The sequence below is a fragment of the Pollicipes pollicipes genome, unplaced genomic scaffold, assembly GCF_011947565.3.
Source record: "Pollicipes pollicipes isolate AB1234 unplaced genomic scaffold, Ppol_2.1 Scaffold_3087;HRSCAF=3621_pilon_pilon_pilon, whole genome shotgun sequence".
NCBI lineage: Eukaryota > Metazoa > Arthropoda > Thecostraca > Pollicipedomorpha > Pollicipedidae > Pollicipes > Pollicipes pollicipes.
In genome coordinates, this window is record NW_023596225.1 from 8,599,335 (window position 1) to 8,610,273 (window position 10,939).

The 10,939-nt window shown below is 50.4% G+C and overlaps 1 long non-coding RNA gene across 1 annotated transcript; it reads left to right on the forward strand.

Annotated features, from left to right (window-relative positions):
- Positions 1-5,895: 5,895 nt before the first annotated feature.
- Positions 5,896-8,650, forward strand: LOC119090509 (uncharacterized). The gene is made up of 3 exons (XR_005093246.1): positions 5,896-6,589; positions 7,236-7,333; positions 7,612-8,650. It is a non-coding gene; the product is annotated as an uncharacterized LOC119090509 (long non-coding RNA).
- The last annotated feature ends 2,289 nt before the right edge of the window (positions 8,651-10,939 follow it).

Consider the following 10,939-nt stretch of genomic DNA (forward strand, 5'->3'; position numbering starts at 1 on the left):
AGATAATACGCTCGTCTCTTCGGTTGTGTTCGCATCTCAGCCTTTCTCACACTTCTCAGCTGTCGGTCTGCGGAGTGGAACCTTGCATGTCGTTGCGGCGGTCATGTCAGGTACTATCGGCGGCCCACGCTAGCTCTGGTGAGATCGACCACTGCCTCTGATCTGATCGGCTTTGCCAGACAGGCCACTAAGCCGGCTCTAGTCAGCCCGGCCTCAGTGCTGGCTGGGCGAGGCCGACGCTGCGCCGGCTGCGCTGCGGTGCAGTGCGATCCTGTACCGGCTGTAGTGGGATCCCTCCTCCAACGAAGCGTTTTGCCGAACTTTTTACGAATTTTGTACCACATGGTATCCTGAAGGTACCTTATGCGTAGCTGTCATATGACTTCCGCACATGTTACGTCAATCGGCAGATGTCGGCAAGTTGCTCAATAGATACACAACACATGGATCATAGCAAAAAATTGGTTACATTTGCGACAGACTTTTAGGATAAGGTTCCTGGGTTGAAAGTGTATGACTTTTATAAGATAACGACTATAAGGTTGGATCAGTGTTTACCACCAGCCTCACACTTTCATACCAGCGCATCAACCTAACGAGCATCCCAGACATTCAGGCTCTCCTGAAATGGCTAAATTTATCGGGTTTCTCACCGAAATCCAATAAGCGGCGATGTGCCAGGGACAGCCCGAAACACAGGCGGCTGAGCCGAAATGTTTTGATAACCCGTGCGAAGTAAAGGTAGGGAGAAACTTGTTAGCAAACATCACGACACCACACCGACTAGTTCACGACTACGAGTAAAAAAAACATCCCTTAATTTACGATGATTTAACTATGTCGCAATATGACGTTTTATGTTCAGTCTGCGATCAGCGATAGTAAATATGATATCCTGGGATCCGTGTTATCTTCTGCAGTTGCTATAATTTCTGCTTTAAAGCTGGAGTTAAAAAAAACGCGATACCTTCCTGCGCGTCATGTTGCCACGTTTTTACTTAATGGTGTGCACGCTCTTTGTAAACGAGCACCTCCAATGTGTTCATCATGTAATCGGCGATACAGCCTTCTACGAGCCGGTGATATCGAATCGATATTAAGTCGGCGATACACGTTTCGTTTATCCTGAATGAAAAATAAATAGATAGGGTTTACTAGATTATCTATAAATCACGTTATTCCATGCGCGTTTTCCTCTCAGACGATTGACACATGCGTCTCGAACTCCACTTCCAGCTGGACACGCCCTGGTTTCCAGGGCCGATCGAACTGCATGGACTTTAGACTCGGATCACTAGCCCATGCCCCGCTTGCGAGGAGCAAACCACCCGCTGACTAGGTGGCTTACAGCTGTTTGCGCATCTTGTTAACTATAAACAGGAGCTTTACGTACACGGAACACAAATGCCTCTCTTTTTGTTCTTGTCAGCTATAAACGGGAGCTTTACGTACACGTTTTTGTTATTGTCAGCTATAAACGGGAGCTTTACAGAGACAGAACACAAATGCTCTTCTTTTCTATGACGTGTTCGCGAACGCGGGGCGTAGTTTAATTGAAAACTGTGACACCAGCGGCAGGCCTCGCTCGGTGCTCCTGGTATCCGATCTCTCGGCGGAGAATGGATGTTGTAACACGACTAAGCCACATGAATGGGGGTCAAAGAACATGCACACTACTCTCCGCTCTTGTGATATGAGGATATCTTTTTAAGCAGCTATGGGGTGTGCCAGGCTTTGGCCATGAATTTCAATTATAGTTCACGGTGCATCTTCCAGCCTGCGCCAGGCCGTGACCATTGCGGAAGGTACGCCGGTCAGCCGCGCCCTACCCTGCACTGTTGCGAAGGCCTACTATGATGGCCAGTGAGAAAGGATATAAGCTATGAGCCAAACAAAATTGCTGTCGTATTTCCACAGTGACACGCTGCAGGCCTAGGATGTCGAATGCCCTGGACATGACCTGGACTTGCCCTGCCACTCGCGTCCCGTTGATTTCAGTTGGTATGCTTGGCAAGCTGTAAATAAGTGTTATAGGGTGGCGGTTTATAATTAATTACGATCGGTAAAATGATTCCCATTTGAACTGCATGCCGCTGTGCTGCCTCACTTCTCCCGGCTACTTGGGTGCTGTTTCTTTTGCTCCACTGCCCACAAAGCCTGCATCCTATACACCGAAAGAACTTAAATCTTATTGGTGTGGTGCTTTCACTACACGAAGATGGCAACCCGTACACGGACGGAACGCGGCGTCCTTGGGGCGAAGAGTATTTTGCGTGGGGCGCAACCCACCTGATATGAACTTGAAATGGTGGGGTCAACCTATAGGAGGTGAGGAAGCCGGATAAACGGGCAATCAACACTCGCAAAGTGACGAGGTGGTGACACTATTAAGTGATGGCAGAACAATGCCGGTCAGGGTTCCGGCTAATATCCACACTGCTGGCTGGGTATTCCACTACTAACCCGTTCTTGTTCCCACAAATAAGAAATACGTGTCATGCATGCATCGACAGATATGCGTGGTGCAACGTGAACTTCTAACATGCTCATCACATGGAACGTGCGTAACCGTGTTGATTTGGAGATCCACCCCGCTTGTATCTGCACTTACCAACAGAATGTTCGGTGCTATTTTAAAAACGTGCACAACAAAGTGTGTCTCGCTCCACGAGCCGAATCCTGGTCCCAACTTGAAAATCGTTCATCCGCTCTCAGCCACCCGCTCTGGAATCGGCGGCCGCTCGCGCGCCGCACATGCTCCGGCGGACAAAGGATGCCCATGATGCTCGGCCGAGACTTGCACGCGCCGACCACCGGCGGGCACGTGAAGCCTCCTCCCTCCTTCCCCTCGCTCCACACCGGCGCCGGCAGCTGTCAGCGAATAGTTCTGCCAGCCGCCGACAGTTGTCAGATGTTCGACGAGACGACCAGCACTCCACGTCCGCCAGCCGCAGGGGCGCCCCGCAGCGTGAAGTGGGCCTCTACGCATCCCGCCATGTTTCGGGCGCTCTGATTATGACCGGGTAAAATTCATAGGAATGAGTTTTGTGAGTAAGAGTGAGTGAATTCAGTAGGTCACCAGCTACCGTTTGTTGAGCTGGGGCTGCAGGAGAAAACAGGTGGTTTTGCAGCATCAGTCTTGCGAATATTAGCCAGGTGGCCGTCGGCGGTGACTGCCGGGCGCTGCATTAGTGTTGACAGTGTTACGCACAGACAGTGTTCTTTTAGTGTTAAGATGGTGTTTAGCGGCGTGTTCTTGTCATGTTTCCTGCTACAAGCTGCCTTTAAATGAAATCCCGAAATACACGCTTGCAAGACACTTTGAAATCTCGAGACTTTAAAAATATGAATCACAGCAATCGGTACTGATTTCAAATCTGTGATACCTGATTTCAAACCTGTGATACATGATTTCAAACCTATGATACCTGATTTCAAACCTGTAATTTTACACTTGCGATACTTCTATAAACCGTAGGGGTTAGCATCCTTACTTGCTGACCCAATATTGACGGGTGACGTCATGCCCCTGAGCATGTTCCTGAAATGAGGCCCACTAACGAAGGCCAGCCAAACGTCCCCTCGACGTGTTTAGAAAGCGATCATCTGAGGAATTAAGTGAAGTACAGTGAACTCAAGCCACGCGTTTTCGGAACGTATTTGCTACCTTGACATGGAGCTGAGTGGCATAGTGTCACAAGTATTAGACCAAGGACGTCAAGATTACACCCAAAGCATACCAAATGTTTACAAGATACACTACAATATTTTTACAATACAAGAGCTATTGACATTATTCCGATGCCTTCACCGACCAAGAAATTTCTTTCAACCGGACCAAAACGTGCTCGGAAATGACAAGGAACGACGGGTTCTAAATTGTGCACGCCCTTAACTAGGTCGATCGCCGTAAGAACGGCCCATGGGCGCCATCACATTCCGTTGCTGCTCTTGATGGCACAGTCACCGTAAACCACCGCTTCAATAAACCGTAGATCACCGTAGGAATGCCACCTCTTCAATTAGCTCATGAACCCACTGTATTTCCCGAACCCCCCCATTTTGCGCGGTCAAGATTCAGTGCACATAGCGGTTCCCACCTGGTCTCCGTCCTTCACTGCTCGCTCGTCGCCCAATCATGGATGCAGTGTTGGGTGGAATGATGTGCAACACGCCACAGGGCTTGCTGGCTGAAGCCGCGCCAGGCTCAGTGCTGGCGAGGCGCGCGCGGCTTGACATTGCACAAGGTCAGCTTGCAAGCACAGATCGAGCGTAGTTGGTGTGCAAGCTTTCTCGGAATAGAAATGCCGCGTTGAAGCGTCATCCGAGACGAATGCTTCCATTTGCTCACTCAGCCTTTAAAAACAAAGGTTTTGAGTTGGTACTCAGACGACACATTTACTTTCTCCCAAAGTGCTACATTTTGGAAGGGAGAGCATAGGCACATATGTACGCGATAACTCTGAATAACATTCTGTAACCTTAAATGGGTGAAGTCTTCACTTTTCGTCGCGAGCTTGTATCTGTTCAAAGAACATGGCGAATGAAACCATGCAGTCACTGGGTTGTTGCTATTAATTTTCATGCCTTTACCGTACCAGTTCCGAGCCCTTGCCGAGACTGACCCCTCAGTCAGACACGGCGCACGTGTGGGAGCGGAGAGGCGGAGAGGCCCACACCCGGTCTTTCCCAGCCGCGGGAAGCAGTTGGGAAATCCCGGCTCTGCACGAACTGGCTGTATATATTCCACGGAATGCTGGCGCATATGCCGCCAACCCGGCCTGGCAACGGCGTGAATTTTTCAGTTCTACAGGCCTGTCTTAAGCCGTTTATTGCGAATCGAGGCGCTCGTCCGGATCCAGTCAAGGCTAGGGGAATCCATGCTCTTGAGCGAAGCCGATGCATCGCCAGATATCCGTTGTGTCTGCTGCCTTCCATTCGGCATGTTCTACCGGTTAAAGAGGCCTCTCTAAACACGTCACAGTCTTTTCGGGGGGGCGAGCTTATTTAAGAGAGCCCATGGTCCGCCGCTGACACCTTTTCCAGGATGAGAACCGTGCTGGCCGTGTTGGTGGTGGCGGCCGGCGCCGCCGCGCAGTATGGAGGTAAGCGCCATCTGTTGGAACGCTGGGGAACTAGGCTGGTTCGTTTTTGGCGCACACCAGTGCGGCTGCGATTCTCCTGGACACGGCATAAGCCCGAGCAAGGTGTAATCCGCTTATGACGTGGCATTTGCTGATGCAACATATGCGCTCCGTTTGGAGTTCGAGACTGATTGGTTGAGAAGCTATTCTTGTGTCAAGGGATAATGATAATCATTCAAGCTTGCAAACGTCACTTACGACCAAACGAGCGACAGATGTTAATCAAATGTTCTGAATTTCAAGTGAACGTACTTTGCAGCCGCATACCTCGGACTTGAACTGCATACAAATATAAATATCGGAACGCAGCAACTTGTAGTCTGAAGTAATATGTCAGCGGAGTGTCAGTCAAAGTCATCGATCCAAGTAAAAAAAAACGACAATCACATCGCATCGCGATAAGCTAAGCTCAAATCTACATGTTCCCAACCTACGTACCATGAGAAGTATATCACCTCGAATCGAAGACGCATTGTCGGCACTGACCCATGCGCCATCCGGACACCTTTCCGTTTCAGGGGGCGGTGGCGGTGGGCGGGGGCGGCGGCGGAGGCGGCGGCGGCGGCGGCGGCGGCGGTGGATACGGGGGCGGCGGCGGCGGATACGGGGCGGGTACGGAGGATATCGGGCGGATACGGGGGATACGACGGGGTAGACTACTACCCAGGAGGCGCGGCGGGCCAACCGGGCGGCGGTGCGTTCGGGGGTGCCGGTGGCCGGGGTGGTGGTGTGTATGGAGGTGTCCGGTGGTTGGGGCGGCGGACCGTATGCAGGTCCCCACGGTTGGGGCGACGGTGCGTACGTGGGTCCGTACGGGGGTGCCGGCCACCCGGGTGGCAGTGTGTATGGAGGTGCCGGCGGTCGAGGTGGGGGACCGTTCGGAGGTCCCGGCGGCCCTGGCGGCGGTGCGTACGCGGGTGCGCACGGGGGTGCCGGCCACCCGGGTGGCATTGTGTATGGAGGTGCCGGCGGTCGGGCGGGGGACCGTTCGGAGGTCCCGGCGGCCCTGGCGGCGGGTGCGTACGCGGGTGCGCACGGGGGGTGCCGGCCAGCCGGGTGGCAGTGTGTATGGAGGGTGCCGGCGGTCGAGGTGGGGGACCGTTCGGAGGTCCCGGCGGCCCTGGCGGCGGTGCGTACGCGGGTGCGCACGGGGGTGCCGGCCACCCGGGTGGCATTGTGTATGGAGGTGCCGGCGGTCCGGGCGGGGGACCGTTCGGAGGTCCCGGCGGCCCTGGCGGCGGCGCGTACGCGGGGTGCGCACGGGGGTGCCGGCCACCCGGGTGGCATTGTGTATGGAGGTGCCGGCGGTCGGGGTGGGGGACCGCTCGGAGGTCCCGGCGGCCCTGGCGGCGGAGCGGCGGCGGCGGGCCAGCAGCGGAGGCGGCACCGGCCACGGTGTGAGCTGCTTGGACGGACACCGGGCCAGTCCGGTTATGGACCTTATGGTAAGCGCCCGTCCCGACTAAAGACCTTATGACGAGCTCCCCGGTCCGACTTTGAACCTCATGCTTAGCTCCCGCTCCGACTATGGACCTTGCGATGAGCTTGCTGTTCGACTTTGGACGGCGAACTCTCGGGAGCCCAGGCCAACGGTGATGGCATAGCGCATCCAATCAAGTTCTTCGCCATTCTATCGGCTATTGCATGCGTCTGTTACACCATTGTCACAAATTTGACAGTTTCTGCCAGCACTGCTTGCCAAAGCATTGTAGCTTGCATACCCGAGTTGCTCAATGCCATCCAAGTAACGAGGAGAAAAGGCGTGGAATACTATGGACTATTCCAAAATATATCGAGCAATTGTTTTAAGCTTCGTGCTCAACCTGCCACATACGGAACATGTATTGTAGTGAAAAACCTTTTGTTTTAAGAAGACCAAATAACATTCTTTGAAACTCCGACATTCTTGGACATTTCTTTACCAATTTTAGCGTTTGCGTATTTCACGCAGTAGCTATTGCCAAAACGGGTATTATACGGTTATTTAGTACTCGTTTTACGGGCATTGTGGTGCGATACGCTCAAACAACATTTGACAGGTTTCGAAGGTGCCCACGCATGTCGGTCATTCAGTGCTGCCCCGACCGTCAGGTGGCGCCGGAGGCCGCGGCGGCGGAAGGAACTGCTTAGATGTGCGTTCGGGGCCCGCTGGTGTGAGCACGGTGCGAGCTCCCGCTGATGCGAACACGGTGAGAGCTGGGGACTGATATACCGAAATCCGGCGTGGTTCAATAACTCATGAGAGTACACACACACACACACATCACTTGCTTCGGGCCGGAGGATTGGTGGAATAGCTTATATAATCTTCCTGTGATGTTTCTCAACTACGCCAAAGCGTGCCTCGGCGTGTCAAACAGCAGCCCAATACCAGAGACAATGCTATTAATGAGTATACAGCGTAACAATGCCATGATCCCTCGTGTTGTGGTGTCTGATAATTGCTTTGTTTGTGTCTCCACGGCAGGCGCATGGAGCTGGCGGAGGTGCGCCAGGGGCTCCAGCGGGGTATGCAGGAGCTGCGGGAGCGCCTGGGAAAGAGTGACCCCTGTTGGCAGGCTGAGAACACCCCGGTGCCACACATGGTGTTGACAGTATTTCTGCTGGCGTTCCAACCATGCATTATTTAAAACAGAGCGCTAGCCATCCGCTTTGGTGTATGGGCGCGTATAGTTTTAGAGACGATGTACTGTGCCACCCTCCGGCTCTCTGTACGTCACTGAAGTCTGACGGTGCACTCTTCTCTGTTGTTGTTGGATTGGTGGAATGGCATGGCTGACCGTCAATATCGTGATCGCTTTCTGCACATACACCGCGTATGCCGTCTCAGTTCAGTGTAAATGCACCTAATACTTGCACTGTTGTAGACCTGACCATCCCGCTGGCAAGCTTGCAAGCCGCAGAGGCACTTGATGCGCATCAAATGGCCATGCAGGCTGGTAAGACTGGCCTCGCGGTGTATCGTGTACATTAGATACAAAATATAACGTATTTGACTTTAGCTCATTGCACACACAAGCGCACGATGTGAATGGCGCAAAGGCGATGAATATCACGCCGAATATGTCCGAAATGCTGGGATTCACCGGCAGCTGGGAAATCGGAAACGGCGACCAACAAATCTGCTGTCATAAGACATACCTTGGTATGAAATAGCTAATTTCATATCCTATTCCTGCCATATTAACACGTCATGCTTTGCACCTATGTCGACCAATCAACCATCAGTACGCAAAAGCTGAACCTTGGAAAAGCAAAAACAAAATACCAACCTTGATGACCTTGGGATGTCACAGCATAAGAACACGTCACAGCCTTAGTGTGCCAGTAACGTGTCGGCATTGTTCGAGCCTGCCGCGTAACGTCATCGATATTGTTATATTCATAATTTAAGATGATCTAATTCTGCTGTTTTAGTATAATGAGGGTTATTTTCTCCTCCAAAGAAGATGATTCATGTACAGTGTGTTTGTGCAAAGCCAAATAAAACCCGTGGCAAAACAAGGTGTACCGTTGCAGCAATGATAAGCCAGCCTGACGCCATCACTGAGTTTACCTTCATGTTTGCGGTTCCCGAAACTAGATGCAAAACAATCACAGTGTATGTTTGATGTCGTCATGGGTTTGGATGCAGGGATCGGCCCTCTAATAATTAGCATCCAGACACATTCGCATCATTATGCCCGACGGCGAGCAGAACAGGCGCGTCCTCGCCAGAGCTGACTCCAGACAAGCAGTAAGGGAACCATCCACATTTTGACAATGCTTTGGTAGCTATGGTATTTGAGAAATACTCAGAAATACTCCAACAAACCTGCTCTTGGCGATCCCCTGGAAACTCGTACAAAATGCCTCCTTCAAGGTGATGTTTCACATTTTAAGATTTTAAAGTAAGCATCAGATATGATGAAACAAGTCCACTTGTAACCATTGGTATATTTTTAAGTAGACAGACTGCTCCATACTTCACAATTTCTCTGTTCAGTAAATATGTTCCTCGGTGAGTCATTGTTGGACTACGTCAGCGTACTTCGTCGTACCACTGCAAAACAATGCGAGCCAGTTGACGGCCCTCATAACCGGAAATTGCGCTCAACAACGCTAGTTATGAACAGCTCGAACACTTTATTTTCCTTGCCCTTGATCGCAGCATAGCTTATGGAATGGTAGGATTTGAATGATGGTATAATGACGTCATGCATGCCAAGGTGACTTTGAAATACCCTGCCCATTTTAACGGGCGTTTGGCTCAGGAACTAGAGTGGTTTAGGACTTAAGATGGGCAAGGATTGAACTGCATCGGAGGCTCTTAAAGGTGGATATTTCAGTTCAAAACCCTATAGAAATGTAGAACTATACCTTTCAGCGCAGCCTGACCTAATTCAAGGGACGAATATGGGGAAGCCGCGTTCCTTGTACCACTTTTATTAGTGACAGGACGGTAGTAGATTTGGCCAACTATATTAGCAGGTGTCAACTTATAGGTAATGCTACACATCTGAATGTGTTGAAGCCAAGGATCAGATGCGATGCAAAAAGGTCACTTATGACTGTTGGTATGCTTTCACGTAGAAAAGGTTGCTTTAAAAAACAAAACTTGTCTACGCGTGAACTTGTTCCACCGTACGTTGTTGTTTGATTACGTCATTGCACTTCACACAGGATTGGCTGAGAGCCAATCGACGACCGTGATATCTGGAAATCGTGCTCACGAACGCCAGATTTGACCGACTAGACCATTATATTTTTCCCGGTCTTGAATTGTGATATGACTTCGGTATGGGTTATGACATGACACGATTTTAATGACGTTTTCATCACCTCATGAATGTGAAGGTGACCTTGAAAAACTTCCCATTTTTGCGGTCGTGCAGCTCAGGAACCAGAGGGATTTAGGCCTTAAAGAGAGTGTTCAACATTTATATGGGGTTTTGGACTGAAATATCCATTATAAAGACCTTTCGGTTCACCTCAAAGCCCCGCCCTTCTTAACATCTAAACCCCCTCAGTTTCCGAGTTACACGCCTACGAAAATGGGGGACAATATTTCGGAAAGAGTATTCAAAGTCACCTTACAATTCATGACTTCATAAAAATGTCATTCAAATTCTGCGATTCCATAACCCATGCAAAGATCAAGGCTAAAGCAAATAAAATGGTAGACTCGCTCATAGCTGGCGTTCGTCAGCACGATTTCCAGATATAATGGCCGTCAATTGGCTCTCAATCACTGTTTTGGAAGGTACGATGACGTATTCAAACAATTAACGCATCGAGGAACATTTTTCCTAGACAGATAACTTATAGCACCCAGAGCAGTCTTCTCTACTTAAAAGTAGACTAATAGTTTTAAATGATCTTGTTTGGACTTGCAATCACTGTTTCGAAAGGTACGATGACGTATTCAAACAATTAACGCATCAAGGAACATTTTTCCTAGACAGTGAAATTATGGCACCCAGAGCAGTCTTCTCTACTCAAAAGTAGACTAATAGTTATAAATGATCTTGTTTCATCATAAGTGTTGCCTGCTTCAACATCTTCAAATGTGAAACATTTCTTTTAAGAAGGGCAGGGATGTGAACTGCTGCGAGTGGTTTTCGAGGTGGCTATATGAATTCAAAATCCCATAGAAATGTGTGAAACTTCCTTGAAAGATCGCAGATCTTGGTATGTTTTCGGATTCGATACAAGGCGGTTATTTCTGCTTCAGCTAAGCCATACTGCCCGCCCAAAAGCGCTATAATCCGTCATTGATTGGTATCCTAGCCGAACGCCGGACCGGAGGTGACCGG